The 22,588-nt window shown below is 40.6% G+C and overlaps 1 protein-coding gene across 1 annotated transcript in view; it reads left to right on the top strand.

Moving 5' to 3' along the window:
- The window catches only part of OLFML2A (olfactomedin like 2A), a 367,694-nt gene that overhangs the window by 14,466 nt on the left and 330,640 nt on the right, over nt 1-22,588 (top strand). The gene's annotated exons all lie outside the window — the stretch shown is intronic.

Genomic DNA, 22,588 nt, shown 5'->3' with positions numbered 1-22,588 from the left:
TACAAATTGACAACTTTTGTGTAAAAAAAAGTTTTCATTTTCTTTCCACGTTTTCCAAAAACATGTGGAAAAAAATGACATGTTCAAAAGACTCATTATGCCTCATAGAATTAATGTTGGGGTGTTGTAAACACAGCTGACTGTTTATCTCTCTGAAATGATTACAGAGCGCAATGTGATCCTTTTATATAGGATCACAGGTCTCTATGGTCCTTTCACAAGCCACTCCCCCCACAGTTAGTAAACACTTCCCTAGGCTCACATTTAACCCCTTGATCACCCACTAGGTTAACCCCTTCCCTGCCAGTGTCATTATTACAGTAACAGTGCATATTTTAGCACTGATCACTGTAGTAATGTCACTGGTCCCCCCAAAAGTGTCAAAAAGGTCAGTTAGAGTTCTGATCTGTCTGCTGTCCTGCTAAAAATCGCAGATCGCCACCATTACTAGTAAAAAAAAAAAAACAATAAAAATGATTTTATTATAATAAATATATTATATAATAAATCTTTCCCTTAGTTTGTAAACGCAATAACTTTTGCACAAACCACTCAAAATACGCTTATTGTTATTTTTTTTTACCAAAAATATGTAGCAGAATACAAATTGGCCTAAAGTGTTAAAAAATTTTGATTTTTTTTTTTTTTTGAGAATGTTGTATAGCAGAATGTGAAAAACATTGTTTTTTTTTTTCAGAATTGTTTATTTATAGCGCAAAAAAATAAAAATCGCAGAGGTGATCAAATACCATCAAAAGAAAGCTCTAATTGAGATAAAAAAAGGACATACATTTTATTTCAGTACAGTGTCGCACGACCGCTCAATTTTCCGTTTAAGTAACGCTGTGCCAAATCGCAAAAAATGGCCTGGTCATTAAGGGGGCAAATCCCTCTGGTCCAGGACTGGTTAACCGCTTGCCGACCGCCGCAAGTACATATACTGCGGCGGTCAGCCCCTCACAGGCAGAGTGACGTATCGGTACGTCACTAGCCTGTGAGGCTCTGGGGAGCAGACCCCCCCGCGCGTGTGACCGGCGGACCCGACGTCCGCCAGTCACTCTGCGATCGTCGGGGGAGAGGGAGAAAGGCAGGCGGCTAGTATAAGCAAGCCGCCTGTCATTCTCCCCTGTGTAGAAACACTGATCATACGGTTCTACTATGTAAGACCGTTGATCATTGTTCCTACAGCTCAAGCCACAGCCAATCACAGTTAGAACCACGCCCCTAGGGACACACACAGCCCCTCCCTCTCAAATAAAGTTAACCCCTTCACTGCCAGTGTAATTTTACAGTAACAGTGCATATGTATAGCACTGATTACTGTAGAAATGTCACTGGTAACCCCAAAAGTGTCAAAAATGTCAGTCAAGGGTCCGATCTGTCCGCCCCAATGTCGCAGTACCGCAAAAAAAATCGCAGATCGCCGCCATTACGCGTTAAAAAAAAAACAACAAAAATCTTTCCCTTTGTTAGTAAACGCAATAACTTTTGCGCAAACCAATCAAAATACGCTTTTTGCGATTTTTTTTTTACCAAACATATGTAGCATAAAACAAATTGGCCGAAAATGTTAAAAAATTTAGATTTTTACTTTTTTTGGGGAATTTCATATAAAAAAATGCGAAAAATATTGTTATTTTTGCAAAATCTTTTTTGTTTATAGCGCATGATCAAAAAATCGCACAGGTGATCAAATACCACCAAAAGAAAGCTCTGTTTGTGGGAAAAAAAGGACGTCAAATTCGTTTAGGTACAGCGTCGCACGACTGCGCAATTGTCCGTTAAAGTCACGCAGTGTCGAATCGCAAAATACCCCCTGGTCTTTTAGCAGCCAAATCCTCTGGGGGTTAAGTGGTTAAATACCACCAAAAGAAAGTTCTACTTGTGTGAAAAAAAAAAAATGAAAAAAACGATGTTTGAGTACAGTGTTGCATGACTGAATAATTAGCATTTAAAGATTGAGAGCACTGAACGGCCTGGGCAGGAAAGGGGTATAAGTGCCCTGTATTGAAGTGGTTAACAATTATTTAAATACAAATGGGTGTTTGGACCACAAAAGAAAAAACTAGAAAAGTGGCCCCATGGGATTGTCACCCTTAAATAAAATTATTGACATCATTTTACCCAAAAAAGTTATGCACGGTGCTGTAAGCCCAAACAACCTGAGTCAAAGTTACTGTGATCAGATAAATGAAGAGATAGCTTCTGATTGGTTGTTGCTAATATGCGCACTTTGCTTATGAATGGTGTTACGTTTGAGTTCCCTTTTGAAAATATCCATATGTGAAAACCTATTTATTTTTCTGTACAGTGCAAAGTGTAGCCTGGACATAGACAGGATCATTTTTGTTTGATCTGAGTTTCGACTAAATGAATGAGGAGAGGATGATCATAAAACTCTCAATGACACTCAAACATGCAAGCAATGTTAGGAAGCTAGTAAAGGAGTAGATTTTACACAGATGCTCATATAGTCTGATAAACAAATCAAACATGTATTTCTAAAACACACATCTTAAGGTTAAGTGCCGGTTCACACAACGTCGCTCCTACTTCGGGGGCGACCTGTGAAGTCGCGTGCAGCGCGACTTCGGCGCGACTTGCACAGACTTCATAAAATGAATGTCTATGCAAGTCGCCTCCAGGTCGCCCCAAAGAAGCTCCGGACCCTTTTTCTAAGTCAGAGCGACTTGTGTCGCTCCTATTAGAACGGCTCCTGTACCGCACAATGGGAGCGTGATGGACCGCGACTTGTCAGGCTAGCTAGAGGCACCATCCCGGTACCGTGGTTTAGAGCCGACGGTTGGCTTTCCGTCGGTACCGACCGATGCGGCTCGGGAGCCGCTCAATCGGTACCCGGGGGGGGGCGGGAGGGGACGTCCCCCCCCTCCCGCTGCCTTCCGTGGCTTTCCACCCGAGCACCCAGCCGGCACGTCCGCCGGCTGGATGGAGTCCTGATGAATGCCGGAAACGGCATCGATCGGGTCTCCGATGACGTAACCCGGAGGCGGCGTCCATGACGTCACTTCCGGGTTACTGTGCTGCAAAAGGCGGCAAATTTGAAAAACGGCTGTATGCAAAAATGCCGTTTTCGGCGTTTTGCATACAGGGAAGTGTAGTGGAGGGGTCTAGGGTCTTTTAGACCCTCGATCCCTCCATAAAGTGTACCTGTCACTACATATTGGTGTCACAAGGGATGTTTACATTGCTTGTGACAGCAATAAAAGTGATCAGATTTTTTTTTTTTGTTAAAACTTTAATAAAGTTAAAAAAATAAATAAAATAAATGGGAAAAAAAAAATAAAAAATTTAGCCGCCCCCGTCACCGTTAGCTCGCGCACAAAAAAAAAACGTATACGGAAGTCGAGCCGCAAATGAAATCGCTGTTCAAACCACACATGTGAGGTATCGCCGCGATCGCCAGAGCGTGAGCAATAATTTAAAAAAAAGAGCTACACTCTAACTCAAAACTGGTAACCGTTAAATAAATTTAAAGCGTCGCAGATTGAGATCTCTATTGACCGTAGTTTGTCGCGATCCCACGGGGGGGCGCAATTTTAAACCGTAACATGTTGGGTATCTATTTACTCGGCGTGACATGTTCTTTCACAATATTCAAAAAAAATGGGCTAACTTTACTGTTTAGTATTTTTTAAAATTAGTGAAATGTGATTTTTCAAAAATTTTCCAAAAAAATGGCGCTTTAAAGACCGCTGTGCAAATACTGCGTGATAAAAAATATTACAATGACCGACATTTTATTCTCCAGAGTCTTTGCAAAAAAAATATATATAATGTTTGGGGGTTCTAAGTAGTTTTCTAGGAAAAAATACTGATTTAAACTTGTAAACAAAAAGTGTCCGAAATAGGGCTGGGGCTTAAGTGGTTAACCTAATGCATGCCCGCCCAGTTGTCATATTGTTATCCTGGGTGGGCCTCTCGTTTATCCAGGTGGACGTCATATGACGTCCTCCCGAATTGCACCCCGCTTGGGGCCACATAGTGGTGCGATCTGTCTCCAGCTGCATCGACCAAACACAGCCTAAGACTGATCGATGTACCGGCACGCTGACGGTACCATGTGACCATTCACTGCAGGTCACATAACAGTTGTACACAATGGATGGCTTCATTTCATGCCAACCATTGTAAACAATTGTGTTGCTAGTTGTGATTGGTCAGTGTGATCACTTGATACAGACAGGGCCAATCACAGCCCATCTGTATAAAAAACAGACAGGGCCAATCACAGCCCATCTACAATATGATTAGCTCTAGCCAATCACAGCTGATCAAAAAAACTGAATGAATTTGTTTTATTCAGTAAAATACTTGCTTATAACAATGTAATGCACTGCTATAAGCAATTGTAATGTGTATTAAAAAAAATCCTGATCACTTCCACATAGTACAATGTTACAAAAAAGAAAAAATAATGTAATAAAAAATAGACAAAATTTTATCCCTGATCCAATGAAGACCTTCCATGACATCATTCATCATACACCTACCCAATTCTTGGAAGCGACAATACACATGGATAAGATCTTCTTGTTTAACTTTCTGCTCCTTCAATCTACAACCTTGTTTTTTTTATTATTGCATCAAATTGCTTATATACCACTTAAAATGTTTTTATAGGTACTGGATTTCCTACACCTACCTAACTGTTTGGTAATATCATTACTGTTCCGAATGTGGATTCTGTTTAATTCACCTTTTCTCATGTTAAATTTTCATTATTCAATAAAAGTATTATGGAAAAAAAAAAAATAGACAAAATTATTATTTTTTTTTTCCTCCATCTGTGTCCCTGATCAATTATATGATAACGCTGTACTGCGCTGGTGACTGTATGTAAAAAAATAAACATGAAATCATTTTTTTTTTCTTCATTTTCCAAAAAATTATGACTTAACCACTTGCCGACCTCCGCACGACTATTTACTGCGGCAGGCAAAGTGATGTAGGGATACGTCGCTCGCCCACGAGCCTGTAGGGGGCGAGCGTGCGCCGCCGTCGGCGCGCTCCCGCCCCGCACGTTCCCTGGGGAGCCAGCACGTTTGACCTGCGGCTCCGATGGCCGCCGGGCACTAGTCGCGATCTCCCGCAGAAGAGGGAGAAAGACAGACGGCTGATGTAAACACAGCCGTCTGTCATTCTCACTAAAGTAATCACAGAGGCTATGTGATTTTGCTATGTAGGATCGTATGTCTCTGTGATTACATCACAAGCCACGCCCCTCCCCCCCCCACAGTTAGAATCACGCCCCTAGGGACATAAAAAAATCACAGATCGCCGCCATTACTAGTTAAAAAAAAAAACAATAAAAATGACAGAAATCTTTCCCTTAGTAAACACAATAACTTTTGCGCAAACCAATGAAAATACACTTATTGCAATTTTTTTTTACCAAAAATATGTAGCAGAAAACAAATTGGCCTAAAATGTTAGAAAATTTTGATTTTTACATTTTTTTTTTGAGAATTTCATATAAAAAAATGTGAAAAATATTGTTATTTTTTTCAAAATTGTCGTTTTTTTTTTGTTTATAACGCAAAAAATAAAAATCGCACAGGTGATCAAATACCACAAAAAGAAGGCTCTGTTTGTGGGAAAAAAGGACGTCAATTTCATTTAGGTTCAGCATCGCACGACCACGCAATTGTATGTTAAAGTCACGCAGTGCCGAATCGCAAAATAGGGCCTGGTCTTTGAGCAGCCAAATCTTAAGTGGTTAAAAAAAAACTTGCTATGCCTCTTACTTAATACCTTGGACTATTTTCCAAAAAGAGGTACCATGAATACATCAGGATTGATCAATTTTCAAATATATATATATACCATAATTTGAGAACTTTCACACAAACTAAATAATATACACTGATTTGAGTTATTTTCACCAAAGAAATGTATCAGAATACATTTTGACCTAAATTTATGAAGAACAATTATTTAATTGCAAAATTTTATAACCAAAAGTGAAGCAAAAAGGTATTTTTTTCCCCAAATGTTCTAAATTCTTTAATTTATATTTTAACCAAAAAAGCTGCCTTTATTATCTCTTCAACTATCCATTTAATATTTAAGCAAAAGCAATCAGACAGGCCCTTACAATACACTATTGGTGGAAGAATGAAAAGGGATTGCACGGTTAGTTTTTTTGAACTAACCAATTTTCCAAATCTTTACCAGACAGAAAATCATCATGTCTATTATTATCCTTATCACTTACCCACTGCCATATGTCTATAAACAGTAAAGTGATGGATGTGATGACCAATCACAGTGAGCAGTAATGCAAACAGTGCAGTGTCTACATTGGTAAGCCTGCCCCTTCCGTTTAAAATAGAGGAAGGAAGAACTAATGAAGGAATCATTCATCCAATAATTCGTGTTCAGTGGCAGCAAAAGCAGTTGTGGGTTTGTTTTTATCCTTTTGACCCCTCCCCCCACATATCTAATCTTTATGTAGTATCTGCAGTGGCCTGTATTTTAACCACTTTACCTCCCTTATCCTGCACATCTGCACCACCTTCTTCCTCTGTATTGATGAGTGGTACATTTAAAGTGACACTAAACAATGTCCTTGTTCTCCAGTTGAAGGCCTCTTGAAACCTTTAGGGAAAGAGAGCCTTGACTGATGGGGACATGGCCAAGAGCTTGGATCAAGCAGGAGGCTACATGGGACGAAAGGATTGGACAGAACCTTGGGTATGGGGCTGGGGCTGTGCCTGAACTCAGTGCGCGTTTAGCGTTCGCGTTTTTCCATTTTAAGGGGGAATCATTTTTTTTGACCTCTAGGAACGGTTCTAAACGCAAACGCCCGCTAAACGCGGGTGCAAACGCGACCTAACGGACATTTCAAACGTCCTAAAAATTCCAGCATTCAAAGGGATTTTTAACAACGTCCCGTGTACATGGAGCCTAAGAGTGCTCACAGTACAACTGTGACTGGCACTGGTCTAAACGTTACTGGTTTTGGTATTGGGAGATAAATAAAAGCTGTGGCCTTGCCCTTTCCAACTTCATCGTGGTTAGTGTGTTTTTTTTATATGGAGAGGGGGGCAAGGGGGTGTTTGTTACTATGGTAACTTTGTTTCTGGGCCTATGCGCCTCAGCAGTCAAGTAATCCATACACATCCATTACTTAATAGCCTTGTAATTTATTTACCGTAAAATGATTTCTTACTTAGTTTCATTGCCTCCTGGTAAAGTCCTTCGTAATCTCCTGAACCTCTGCGTTTCCTTCTCCATTTCCTCTTGTTTAGAATGAACATTAGTTGCGGTCACGTACACTACTCTATGCACACTACAAATTCCATAGTGGTACCGTGGAGAAAAAAAAGTAGCCTCTAACAGTAGGTCAGATCACAACCACAAAAAAAAGAAAAGAAAGGAATTTGGAGATTTGGAGGCGGTTGAGAGCAATAAAATGTACTTTTCTGAGTCGGAGTGGAAGTAAGTAAGCTCCACTTTTGAACTTGTACCTACAGGCATACAGGTATAATAAGGCTTACATATAGTTACCGTTAACATCTCCTAAACTTGCACCATTTAGGAGATATTCATAAGCGATGCTGCCGGAGATGTTACTGGCACATGTGCTCTAAAGGGACGGCATACCTGAGCCTGCAAATTTGGAAGGAAGACCGGGTGAAGATGGCAGTGCCGGGGATCCGTGACAGCGCTACGTGGGAGGGATCGACTTTACAGGTAAGTCTGTCATAAAGTGCTAGTATGCAGTGCTGAGGGCCCTCAGTTGAAGTCCGTGTCGACGAAACACGTCAGAGCTATCTGAGTCTTGGCGCGAACCGGGAAGTCGGTGGCTGGATCACCCGGACTGTGCGGCTTAGTGGAGACAGCGTTGTCAGTAGGAAGATCTGGATATTACCTTTGGTGTACCATTCTGCTTAACAACATTTTATCCCATGTGAGTGCATTTTAATTTTAATAAAAGTTTTGGTGTGTACATATTACGCTATGGGTCCCTGTCATTCTCTTTACATGTGAGAGGAGAGGAGGAGGCGCTGATTACTATTCTACCAGCTGGAGCTAAGGACTAAGGTGGATCGCCATTATAGAGTGGAGGATCACTGATGTGTTTACAACAGCTGACCGTTCTTCTCTCTCAGTGGGGAGCGTTCGCAGGTGTCAGACGGCAATCGGAGCCGCCTGACCTGTGTATCGACTTCCCCGCTGCCGAGTGGGGGTGGGAGCGCGCCGCCCCCTAGCTACCTGCTCGCGCAGGAGAGCCACATTGCCGCAGTAAATAGGCGGCAGCCGGTTGGGAACCGGTTATACAGTGCAACAATTCCCATAAGAACATTTATTTATTTCAGGTACTTAAATAGTGCTGTCAATTTACCCAGTGCTTCCCATATATATTGTACATTCACATCATTCCCTGTCTTCATCCAATTAACCTACCAGCATATCTTTTGAGTGTGGGAGGAATTCCTTAGCTCTCATAAGTCCTCTGAGAGGAAACAAGTGGAAAGCAATAATTTCTTTCATTACATCATTCATGTCTGCTGCAACTGTTCTACACTAGTATCTGCATTGCTTCCAATGAGATTGTCTATGTTTTCTGTTTCTGTCTATGTCCCAAAGTTTTTTGTTTCCATTTTTTATTAATTGTTTTGAAAAGAACAAAGAGAAAATATCATTTGGTAGAACAGTGAACAATCCTTGCGTGCTCCGTACATGTAACAAAAGTGGCACATAAGTGCGGGGGGGGGGGGGGGGGGGAAGGAACGCAAGAAGACCGTAGCAATCGGGTTAGGTCTTCCAAGAGGTCCCATGGAAACACATACATTCTTATAGAAAGGAAGAACAAGCGCCTGGCTATAAACTGCATATAATGTGCAAACTCATCAAGGACTCTAAGAGGCAGCCATCTAGATGACCACCTAGCAAATCATACTAATGCAAAACATACTAAAGGCAGTGGTCGTCTTGGAGGTCTACAGCAATGCTGGCAGCACTCATATGTCTATTTCCTGAAGACAGCCTCTGGATATGATGCTGAGCACGTACACTAAACTTCTTTCGTCGACCATGGCAAGGCCTGTTCAGAGTGGAAACTGCCCTGTTAAACAGCTGTATGGTTTTGGCCACCATGCTGCAGCTCAGTTTTAGGGTGTTGGCAATCTTCTTATAGCCTAACCCATCTTTATGTAGAGCAACAATTCTTTTTTTTATATCCTCATAGAGTTCTTTGCCATGAGGTGCCATGTTGAACTTCCAGTGACCAGTATGAGAGAATGAGAGCGATAACACCAAATTTAACACACCTGCTCCCCATTCACACCTGAGACCTTGTAACACTAACGAGTCACATGACATCGGGGAGGGAAAATGGCTAATTTTGCCTAATTTGGACATTTTCACTTGGGGGTGTACTCACTTTTTTGCCAGCAGTTTAGACATGAATGGCTGTGTGTTGAATTATTTTGAGGGGACAGCAAATTTACACTGTTATACAAGCTGTACACTCACTACTTTACATTGTAGCAAAGTGTCATTTCTTCAGTGTTGTCAAATGAAAAGATATATAAAAATATTTACAAAAATAAATGTGTACTTACTTTGAGAGATACTCTACCTCTATGGTCAAGATAATCGCTTATGCGATACAATCCCTTATTCACCCACCAAATAAATGTATTGGGTTTCACACCAGGTGGGAATAGGGGGTTGGCAAAAAGAGGAGCCACTGGAATATGCGAAGAACGCATCTCCTGAAACATGAATCCCATAAATGTAATAAGTGGGAGAGCGTAGGGCTCTGTATGGCTTTGCAGTGTTTTCATCCCAAAGTTTTATGTGTAAATTGATATTGGAAATTAGCCTGTGTATGTCAGGATATATCCATTGAGTAATAGATGAATTAATTCTGATTCCTGTTGAGCAGTAATATACTAGTGGGCCACAGAAAAAAACGTTTTAAAATGTACCTCTATCCAGAATATGTACACAAAGATTATTTACATATTTAGAACAAATATTATGTATTTAGTAAAAGGGACTTTAAAATAAGCTATCATTCACCTCTCTGGTTACAATCATTGTGGAGAAATTTGTCTTCAGGTCACAGGCACATGGGAGCATTTGCATAAAAATGTATTTCAGTTCCCAGGAGGCACAGGTGGTGTGTTTATTTATTTCTTATAAATATTGCAGAGCTATTCACCCTGCAAAATTGCATGTACATTACATCGAATGTTACTAGGCTATTTTCTCTCTAGGTTGCATTTGTCATTCAAAAGAATAGTGTGAATTGCACAAAATACCATATTATGGTCATTGGAGGGATCAGCTCCATCTAGTGGGCATAATGCTATTTCTTCCTGATTGACTCTACAGTATACTTATGGATGAAGAACGTTTGACCTAGAGAGAAGATAGCCTAGTAATATTCAGTTTTTTCAGAAATAACACAAAACTAATGCACATGCAGTTTTGCAGGATGAATAGCTCTGTACACAGCAAATGCAATGTAAATACAGTCCAAAATCAGTGTGCATTTACCCCATGCAGAAATACTAGTTGCCTTTTTTGTTGTACTAATTAATTCACTTTAGCAGTTTCTAAGAACTGACTCATAGCAAGTATGCAGATCATGAGTTTTAACTTCACTGTCCTGTTTGTACACATGCCAACTGGGCTGATTTAGTAAAAGATTTGGGAATCTACATTATAAAAAAGCGAATTGCATATGCACCTAAAGCCCAAAGAAAATTTAAAAAGTAAGTTTTGCTTCAGCTACTTTATTTCTCAGTCTTATTTCCAGATACCTCTTTACTAAGTCATCCTGCAGTATAATAGAATAAAATCACAGTTTAATCTATGAGCCAAACTTATTTCCTATCGTGGGCATTAGTTATTTTTCCCTGATCCCCGCCTCCTTAGATGCTGGACCCCTCAGAGCCCCCCTGAGATCTCCTGCCTCTTGGGCCTATGAGAAAGTAAACTGGTCTCTGCAAGAGTCATCTCCAACAACAGGCGATGTTCATAGTGCAGACAGATATGTGGATACAAAAGTGTATTAAGAGCAAGGAAAAGTTATTACCAGCTTCTCTGAGTCCTTGTTAGAAAAGTATAAAATAAAAGGTAGAGGCTACAGCTTTACATATCTCCCAAATTTCCAAAGATGAAAATCCCAGAGTGGGGGTCTGTGAAGTGCACAGGGTGCCACAAAGAGAAGTGGTTATGGCTACATGGCGCAAAATATTAGTGTGCTTCACCATTGTCCACATCATTTTAACCACAAAATATTCTGATTTTGATCTGAAAGGCTTACAGACACACATAAACCTTAGGACTATGTATACAGTATAAACATATGTAGCAGGTTTTCCTGGCCTGTTACCTGATGTGGGTCTGCCACCGGTACTGGTTATCTCTCCAGTCCATGTGGGCTGAGGCCCTGGGTGTGAACACTGAGACATAGACAACTCCAGCATCTTTGTTTTGTAGTTTTATTGTAGAAAAAGGGATGGGAGAAGGGAATGAGTGGGATACTCCTTGTAGGCTTCAACTGTATAACTAGGGACTTTCTCCAGAAAATGTCTTTCAATGTTGTCCGGATGCCAGCTGACGCTAGCCAGTGCTCACTGATGCTTAGTAACACACTGTAACTTGAAAAAGGTGCTAGATCCCCGACTTTAAGTCCAGGACTGCAGAATAGAGAGCTTCTGACACTGTTTGACTTGCAGAGTCCCTGACTTTACTCCCCAGCCTTGCACTGGCTTGTAGTAAACTGCTAAAGGTTCCTGTATGAATGCAATTCTCAACCAACACTCTGTACAATTCAGGGCCCTACTGCAGGCGCCCTCTTTACACTTGTTACTCTTCAGGGTCCACTGACTATGTACCCCCTCTGTAACTTCAGGGTCTTCAACCTAGGCACCCCCTTTACCGCTAGCTGGCACTGGATCCCAGAACCCTCTCCAGAGCGGTCTCCTCTAACACTTCAGGCAGACCCCCAGGGGCAATCCTCAGTAATCACAACCTGTGTAGGCTTTCCTGGGACTGAACCCCTCTCACTCTCTGCTGGTTCTCGGCACACCGGATCCTCCTCAGCTCACTCAGCACTCCCCGAATTCTCAGACGACACCCCAAGACATCCACTTCCTCAGACAGGAGGGGAGACAGCTGTTCTCTCCCTCCTGGGACTCTGCTCCCGCCAAAGACACCTACGTCACATGCTCCCCCAAACTTATACCCATTCCCAGAATTCCTTGCAGCATATCTGCCTTCTGGGGTAGTTACAAGCCTGGATGTGTCCCCTGATTGGGCTTCATCCACTGCCCTATGAGAAGCCTCTCACAGGAGCCAGTGGGGAGACTTCCCCTTCAACTCAACACATCTGGAACTCATGACACTTTACTACAGAAATCATGGCCCTGCTGTTAGGCAGACAAGGCCCACTACACATTTACCTAGCACCTACCTGTAGGGTGCTACATATATATATATATATATATATATATATATATATATATATATATATATATATACACTATTGCAGACTATTCCAAAAGTTGAAAATAGGTAACATTTCACACAACAAAAACCTACATTTGTTCTATGCCTGATATACTACACACCCTACAGTCATAAATTTGTGATATACTGTATTATTTTTTTTTTCTTTCTGTTTGAAATCTGCTTGTAGACGATGATGTGCTACTCATTACAACATTCCTGGCTGTAACCACTTTTTTTTTATTTTTTTTTTATGCAATCCATTGCTTAATGGTGTGGGCATTTCAAATCCATTTGCTCTGGACAGCTGCTTCCCACAATTCCTGCTTTCAGTGGACACCTTACCCATTAACTCCCTGGGAAATATATAGTCATATATTTCTTAGGCTGTATGTTTTGATGATACATTACTATCAGCTGCTATTTTTCATTGTATTTTTCATGGTATGTTTCTATTTAGACTCATACCAGCCAGATAGATTTCAGATCTGTGTGTTTTCATACTGTTAAAACAAAATGAGAAATTAAAATGACTTTGAGCTCCCGGTACACAGATTATTTTGGCAATAGTTCTTTTTTTTATTCAACATGCCAGATTCAAAGTAGTTGTTTATAATAAAACCCAATTCCAAAAAAGTTGGGACATTGTACAAATGTTGAGTAAAAAAGGAATGGACCAATTTACAAATCTCATAAACTTATATTTTATTCACAGTATAATATAGATAACATATCAAATGTTGAAAGTGAGACATTTTGAAATGTCATGCCAAATATTGGCTCATTTTGGATTTCATGAGAGCTACACATTCCAAAAAAGTTGGGATAGGTAGCAATAGGAGGCTGGAAAAGTTAAATGTACATTAAAGTAACAGCTGGAGGACCAATTTGCAACTTATTAGGTCAATTGGCAACATGATTGGGTATAAAAAGAGCCTCTCAGAGTGGCAGTGTCTCTCATAAGTCAAGATGGACAGAGGATCACCAATTCCCAGTGCTGCGGTGAAAAATAGTGGAGCAATATCAGACTTTGTGTAAAGTGCTACTTGGATGTTAGGCCTCTGTATGTGGCTAAGCTGTGTAAAAGTGTTACACATGTGGTATCGCCATACTCATGAGGAATAGCAGAATGTATTTTGGGGTGCAATTTTTGCTATGTACATGCTATGTGTTAGAAATATTGCATAAATGGAAAGCTTTGTGTAAAAAAAATGCGTTTTCATTTTCTTTCCACATTTTCCAAAAACTTGTGGAAAAAAATGACATATTCAAAAGACTCATTATGCCTCAAAAATTATACGTTGGGCTGTTTTCCATTGTCCTGGTGCTCTAGGGCCTTCAAAAGTGCGATAGGTTGTCAGGAAATTATATGTGTAATTTATGCTCCTAGAATGCCGGACGGTGCTACTTGGATGTTAGGCCTCTGTATGTGGCCAGGCTGTGAAAAAGTCTCACACATGTGGTATCGCCATACTCAGGAGGAGTAGTAGAATGTGTTTTGGGGTGTAGTTGCAAGTATACATATGCTGTGTGAGAGAAATAACCTGTTAATACGTCAATTTGTAAAAAAAAAAAAAAATCTTCATTTTGCAAAGAGTTGTGGGAAAAAATTACAACTTTAAAAAACTCACCATGCCCCTTATTAAATACCTTGGAATGTCTACTTTCCAAAAAGGGGTCATTTGGGGGGTATTTGTACTTTCCTGACTTTTTAGTGTCTCAAGAAATGAGATAGGCCTTCAGTACATCAGGTGTGATCAAGTAAGGTAAATTTTCAATGATTAGCACCATAACTTGTGGACTCTATAACTTTCACAAAGACCAAATAATATACACTTATTTGGGAAAAATGACTCATTTGCTAAATTTTATGACAGAAACAAAGAAAAATGCGTTTTTTCACAATATTTTCAGTCTTTTTTTATTTATAGCACAAAAAATAAAAAACCCAGTAGTGATTAAATACCTTTAAAAGAAAGCTCTATTTGTGTGAAAAAAAGGACACAATTTTTTTATGGGTACAGTGTTGAGTACCAATGACTGAGTAATTGTCATTCAAAGTGTGAGAGCGCTGAAAGCTGAAAATCCGTCTGGGCAGTAAGGGGGTGAAAGTGCACTGTAGGCAAGTGGTTAAACATTTGATATGTCATCTATGTTGTATTCTGAATAAAATATTGAATCTTGAAACTTCCAAAATATTGCATTCTGTTTGATTCACAATTTGTACAGTGTCCCAACTTTTTTGGAATCGGGCATGTATATGCAGCAGGAGCCAATGACGCCACACTGCCATCTCAGCCAATCAGGGGGGGGGGGAGTGTCTTGGGCAGCAGAGACTCTCTTGCAACATCGCTAGATAGAGATGGGCTCAAGTATTAGTGGGGCTTCTGCACTATGAAGGCTTTTTATTCTAATGCATAGAATGCATTAAGATAAAAAAACCTGACTTTACTACCACTTTAAGCCTGTAAACACAATGTATAAAGTGTCCATAATAACTGAGAGGATGATGTTGACTGGTGTCAAAACTGGCCTTTTTTGGGCCACATGAAGCCATCCCTTTCTTCTAATGGTTTAAGAATTCAAATTAATCAAGGCCCCAGCTTTTCCTTGGGTTCCTTGCACCTCCTTATGTCATATTCCTGACCAGTACTTTAGGAAAAGTTTTAGGGCTCCTTTCTTTGGGTTAAACATTGAATGTTGTAATTGTTACTTTGATGTTAGGTCCCAAAGTGCGGTAAGCTTTTTTTAAAAATAAACTAGACATATCAGTAGACATATTGTGGCCCTTTAAAAAAGTTCTTATTAATCTAGAGCACCATTCTATTTAAGTTTGATATAGTTTGAATAAAGTTTGAAATGCTGGATATAGACTGTAAAATTGCTTTATAATAGATCTGGTCTAAATCTACATTACACTGTACTTCTCCACCCACAGAAGACAGAACATACAGTTATCTCAGGGACAGACGTTACAGCTGCTCAGCATTGAGGAGTGCACTTCCTGGAAAAAAAACATATTTTTCCACTTAAAATGAGTTAAAGTTAGAATGCCAACAAAGAATGGATAGTAGTAGCAATAGCCAGGGAGCCAGAATTGTGGCTTTAGATAAGACACAAATAATTGTAAAAATAATAACATAAACAGAAAAAGTCGGCCTTTTAGCACCCATTCAGACTGGCGTGACACGACTTGCTGGGGCGACCTTGGCGCGACTTGCAGGGACTTCATATAATTGAAGTCAATGCAAGTCGCCTCCAAGTCGCCACAAAGTAGTACAGGACCCTTTTTCTAAGTCGGAGCGACTTGTGTCGCTCCTATTAGAACGGCTCCTGTACTACTCAATGGCGAGCGACCGACCGCGACTTGTCAGGCGACCAAGTCGCGCTAGTGTGAATGGACCCTTAAGGTATTTATAACCACAGGAAGGGCACAAAAACACCACAGTGTTAAAAATACATACTGTATGTTTTATTACATTTGACATGTTAAAACCATGCTAAAAGCCAAGGTGTGCATTAAAGCCACATGAAGAAATCAAATTACAAAATGCTTACATATTCCGGCCACTGCAATAATATATACAGTAGATAACTAAATGATCATAAGGACATATATGCATACTTGCCAACTGTCCCATTTTTGCCAGGACAGTCCCCGCAAATAGGAGCCTGTCCTGGGGAATTTACATTGTCCCGGCAAGCACCTGTTAACCACTTAAACCCTGGAAGATTTTACCCCCTTCCTGACCAGGGCCTATTTTGCGATTCGGCACTGCGTGATTTTAACGGACAATTGCGCGGTGGTGCGTCGCTGTACCTAAACTAATTTGACGTCCTTTTTTTCCCACAAACAGAGCTTTCTTTTGGTGATATTTGATCACCTGTGCGATTTTTTGATCATGCGCTATAAACAAAAAAAGAGCGTCAATTTTACAAAAATAACAATATTTTTTACATTTTTTATATGAAATTCCCCCCAAAAAAATAATTTTTTAACATTTTAGGCCAATTTGTTTTATGCTACATATTTTTGGTAAAAAAAAAAATCGCAAAAAGGGTATTTTGATTGGTTTGCGCAAAAGTTATTGCGTTTACTAACTAAGGGAAAGATTTTTGTCATTTTTGTTGTTTTTTTTTTTAACGAGTAATGGCGCGATCTGCGATTTTTTTTTGCGGGACTGCGACATTGCGGCGGACAGATCGGACCCTTGACTGAAATTTTGACACTTTTGGGGGTACCAGTGACATTACTACAGTAATCAGTGCTATATATATGCACTGTTACTGGAAAAATGACACTGGCAGGGAAGGGGTTAACTTTATTGGGGAAGGAGGGGTTAAGTGTGTCCCTAGGGGCGTGTTTCTAACTGTGATTGGACATGGCTACTGGTGTAAGAACAGAGATCCTACATAGTAGAACCGTATGATCTCCATTTTTACACAGGGAAGAATGACAGGCGGCTTTGTTTACATTAGCCGCCTGCCTTTCTCCCTTCACGGCGGACGATCGCTAGTGACCGGCGGACATCGGGTCCGCCGGTCACACGCACGGACTCGTTAGGGAACGAGCCGGGGTGGGAGCGCGCCTTCGGGGGCGTGCGCTCGCCCGCTATTGGCTCGCCTGGCCGGGGCTGACCGCCGCAGTATATGTACTTGCGGAGGTCGGCAAGCGGTTAAGGAACCACAGGAAGGGCACAAAAACACCACAGTGTTAAAAATAAATATGTTTTATTACATTTGACATGTTAAAACCATGCTAAAAGCCAAGGTGTGCATTAAAGCCACATGAAGAAATCACATTACAAAATGCTTACATATTCCAGCCACTGCAATAATATATACAGTAGATAACTAAATGGTCATATGGACATATATGCATACTTGCCAACTGTCCCATTTTTGCCAGGACAGTCCCTGCACATAGGAGCCTGTCCTGGGTAATTTACATTGCCTGTTAATCGGGCTGCCCATAAATGTGCTGACACCTGCCGGGCTCGTGGGAAAGCTCGTACAAGCTCAGCCGGGCGGGCGCATGCGCAGTTACGTAATGGCACCGCCTGATGCCATTTTTAAATCAAAGGCACTCGTTCTTGGCAGCGCCTCTCCAGCGCCGGCTGCCACAGCAGAGCAGAGAAGGACCCCTGGAGAGTGAAGACACATTCACAGACGTGAAGGTAGGATGAAAGCAACAATCTTATGTGCAAAAATATCTGGTAACATGACATGTGAATAAAGTGTCAAATGTGCTCAGGTGTGACCATACAAAAAATGTAATATGGAAATATACATAAAGTCCAAGGTGTAAATAAGTACGATAAAACCTAATTATACTGGACCCTGGTTCAATCCCGGGTTTCGGCAAAATTTAAAAAAAAAAAAAAAAAAAACAACTAATTATACTATCTGGTCTAATTAGGTTTTATTGTACTTATTTATACCTTGCACTTTATTTATATTTACATATTCCATTTTTTGTATAGTCCCCCTGAGCACATTTGACACTTTAGAATTGCAGGGAATTGTGATGAGAGTTTTAAACTTTAGGCAGAAGTAGTGCAGATGAATGGGAGAATTATTCCAACTCTTCTACTTTGGCCCTAAATTCAAATTCCCTTTTCAATTTTCCAGTAAATTCTCTGTTTATTGAGTAGACCCTATAATCTAATGATGAGTAGGCGGAGATTAATTATGCAGAGTGGGTGGAGCTTCAGGGACGTGGATGTGGTAAGTAATTGATAGCTGTGCCGCAAATGGTCCCTGGAAATTTTTTTCAAATGTTGGCAACTATGTAAATGTTATACATATTAGTATGACTCAGATGTTGCTGAAGAGTGGGAAAACAGGGACAACTGTGTCTCAACGCGTTTTTCAGATTGCAATTCTTCAGGAACTTTTGAGGTGCTGATGATAAAGCAAAATACGTTATTATAAACTTTATATGCAGTCATCATATATAACCACCTAAAATATGGGATGTCCATTAGAAAGGAGATTACTCACAAAGTATGTTAACCACTTCTGGACCAGGCCTTTTTCTGTTGTTTACAAGTTAAAATCAGTTTTTTTTTTCTTTGCTAGAAAATTACTTAGGACCCCCAAACATTATATATATTTTTTTAGCAGAGACCCTAGAGAATAAAATGGAGATCATTGCAATATTTTTTATCACACAGTATTTGCGCAGCGGTCTTACAAACACAATTTTTTGGGAAAAAATACACTTTTTTGATTTAAAAAATAAGAAAACCGTAAAGTTAGCTTTTTTTCTAGAATGTGAAAGATAATGTTACGCAGAGTAAATAGATACCCAACATGTCCTGCTTCAAAATTGCGCACGCCTTTGGAATGACGACAAACATTGGTACTTAAAAATCCTCATAGGCGACAATTTAAAAATTTCTACAGGTTACGAGTTTAGAGTTACAGAGGAGGTCTAGGGGGCTCAAATTATTGCTCTCGCTCTAACGATCGCAGGGAAACCTCATATGTGTGGTTTGAACACGTTTACATATGGGAGTTGTAGTGCCCACATGCAGGTTCCAGTAAGCAGGCAACCAAGACCACTGAGGGCAGAGGGGAGTTGGAGTTGGGGAACACACTGTTGTGCCCTGCCAAGGACCAGCCAGCCCCCTCTCTCTGCCGTATCTTAAGCAAATTTGAGAAAAAAATAAAAATGCTGGTACACAATAATAAAATGATAATTAGTCAGATACTATGTGTATACTCATACATCAAGAATGGCAACAAAAGGAGAAGGGGAGAAAAAAAGCCAGGCCCACAAACTCAATTACACCCAATTACACCCAAAAATTACACACAGGTCTTGTTAACACCCACCTGTACAAATGAATTAGAGGATACATATGCATGTGCGTATACAACGAAATTGCGTAAAATAACACACGCTCCTGGTCATAGACAGTATGTTTACACTCACACCTGTGTATACCTGAATACAGATGCATCTCATAAAATTAGAATATCATCAAAAATGTAATCTATTTAAGTAATTAAATTCAAAAAGTGAAACCCATATATTTTATATAGATGCGTTACACACAAAGTGATATATTTCAAGCATTTCTTTCTTTTAATTTTGATAATTATGGCTTATAGCTAGTGAAAACCCCAAATTCAGTATCTCAGAAAATCAGAATATTACATAAGACCAATAAAAAAAAGGATGTTTAATACAGAAATGTTGGCTTACTGAAATGTATATTAAAAAAGAATAGCGCGCAAATGCAAAAGAAATAACTACCAAATCTGAAGACAATCCATAAATAAAAATGGGGGTTTGGTCCCACCATATGGCCATATCGTGCTCAAGCCCACTACTGCGTCAAAGTACCCCATTATCAGTGGGTCCTACACTATCCATGAAAAAGAGATGAATCCAGCCTTTCTAACCCTTGGAGATAATACTCCTTGCCGGGAAGGATGTACAGTAAAGTATGCACTCAATAATTGTTCAAGACTCCTTTTGCATGAATTACTGCATCAATGCGGCGTGACATGGAGGTGATCAGCCTCATGGAAGCCCAGGTTTCTTTGATAGTGGGCTTGAGCTCATCTGCATTGTTGGGTCTGGTGTCTCTCTTCTACTTCTCTATGGGGTTTAGGTCAGGCGAGTTTGCTGGCCAATCAAGCACAGTAATACCATGATCAATAAACCAGGTATTGGTACTTTTGGCAGTGTGGGCGGTGCCAAGTCCTGCTGGAAAATGAAATCAGCATCTACATAAAGCTGGCCAGCAGAGGGAAGCATGAAGCACTCTAGAATTTCCCGATAGAGGGTTGCGCTGACTTTGGGCTTGATAAAACACATTGGACCAACACCAGCAGATGACATGGCTCCCAAATCATCACAGACTCGTGACTACAACAAATACCCCCCCCCCCCCCAAAAAAAAAAACAAAAAAAAAAACAGAGGAAGTCATCGCTGTAAAGGCATTCTGACGTAACGCGTATGGGGGTGGAACCTGCGTACGCTGCATCTCTTCCGAGTCTGACAAGCACGCACTGCCAAGTGCCTCGTTTGTGAGTACTGCTATCACTTGCTTAATAAATGGTTATAAGCTTTTGAAACAGAGAGCACTAGATCTCCTTTTTATTCCCATATATGCCATATGATGCCTGGCGGTAAGAGGCTGGTCATAGCCTCCCTGAACCTGTCTCCTGTTTGTGGACAATAGGCTGGTATTGACCCGTGTATCCGGGTCTATCATTAAGGTGAGAGGCCATCTTATATGGTGAAGGGATTTTATCACTCACGGAGTTGTTTTCCATTTGGGAGCAGGATTTATTGAATGGACTTTCTTTGTTTGCACTGAGGATTTGCAATATTAAAGATTCACTTATGGACACTATTTGATTACTTTGGCACATTTATCCTCTATACATTTCACTGTATGTCTGGCGCATCACTATTATATGTTTTATTGTTTCTGTTTGTGAGGTGTTGGCACAGTTAAGTGTATGCAGCCGGATTTGTGCACTTCTTTAGCACTTTATCATATTTTATATTTTACTTTTTTGTATCACGGATACACTGTTTAATCACTGATCATTATTTGCGCAAAATTGCGCTGATAGTTTCTGTGTTTCATATATGGTATCAAGGTGCAAGAAAGAAATTTAAAAAAAGGGTCATCTTTTTATTGTACTTCCAATTGTAACATTTCAGGTCACTATTAATCACATATGGAATTTTTTTTTTTGTGTCACAACAGCAAATGATTATAAATCTAGAATTTATCTTTCTAAAGAGTCTTGTCTACTAGAAAACGTGTGGATTGGGTCATTTTGAAATATGTTATATAGTGTTTTGACCTCATTCAGGGCGCTTGGCAGGCCTTTCCAACAACCTGCCAAGTGTCCCTTAATCATCAAGCCTGAAAAGGGTTTCTGGGCTGAACAATGTTCATGCCGCTCTTGAAGGTGCTGTCACGCAATGACAGTGTGCTGTGTACACTGTGTACACTGTAGTGGGCTGGCTTATATTATATTTTATTGAATATATATAATATATATATATATATATATATATATATATATATATATATATATATATATATATATATATATAAATTTATAATTATAGCCTATTGATTTTGAATAGGCTGTCAATACATTTTAAAGCATAAAAAAATAGGTCCTTCATGATTTTGTTATTGCATTACAAGTGCGCTATATTGTAGGTGTTTTGCAAGGCACTGTAAATGTATTTCAGTGTGCATCTAACTGTGAATGGTAACACATAGTACATCTACAGTGCGTTACCATGTGTTTACATAACGCTCATTATAATGCATGTCATGGTGTGCATTGTTATGCGTATTACGAAGTGAACAAATACTGAATGGCTTTCCCTAAGTGCCGATTCACACTAGGTCGCTCAGACTTCGGGGGCGACCTGTGAAGTCGCGTGCACCGCGACTTCGGCGCGACTTGCACGGACTTCATATAATGAATGTCTATGCAGGTCGCTCCGAGGTCACCCTGAAGTAGTACAGGACCCTTTTTCTAAGTCGGAGCGACTTGTGTCGCTCCTATTAGAACGGGTCCTGTAGCACTGCATGGACCGCGACGGACCGCGACTTGTCAGGCTGACAAGTCGCCTGACAAGTCGCGGTAGTGTGAATGGACACAAACAGTAAGACCCCTTTTACACTGGCTTTCTCCATTTTGCTCAGTGGGGGATGGATCTACCGATCCCTGCTGAGCAGGCGGGTGACAGGTCCGTCTCTGCTCACTGTGCTGAGATGGACCTGTCAGAGCCCCGCTCTCCTCTATGGGAGATCAGTTGAAAATGGACTACCATGTAGAAATAGTTTGGCAGGACAGATTAAGCAAGAGAAAGGGTTAAAACTCATCCCGATTTACTACTAACTTCTTCCGGACCGCCTGCCGCCTTTTTACTGCGGCAGGGCGGCCCTCCTACGCGAATCGACATAGACCTACGTCGGTCGCGCGCAGGCATCTCAGGGGCGAGCGCGCGCCGCCGCCGGCGCGCTACCGCCCCTACTTGGCAGCAGGAAGCCAATGCATGGGGCAAGCGGCTCCGATTGCTATTTGACACCCACGATCGTT

The sequence above is a fragment of the Pelophylax lessonae genome (assembly GCF_965119305.1).
Source record: "Pelophylax lessonae genome assembly, chromosome: 7".
In the NCBI taxonomy this organism is placed as follows: domain Eukaryota; kingdom Metazoa; phylum Chordata; class Amphibia; order Anura; family Ranidae; genus Pelophylax; species Pelophylax lessonae.
The sequence above is the reverse complement of the archived record's forward strand: the minus strand, read 5'-3'. Positions and strand labels throughout refer to the sequence as shown.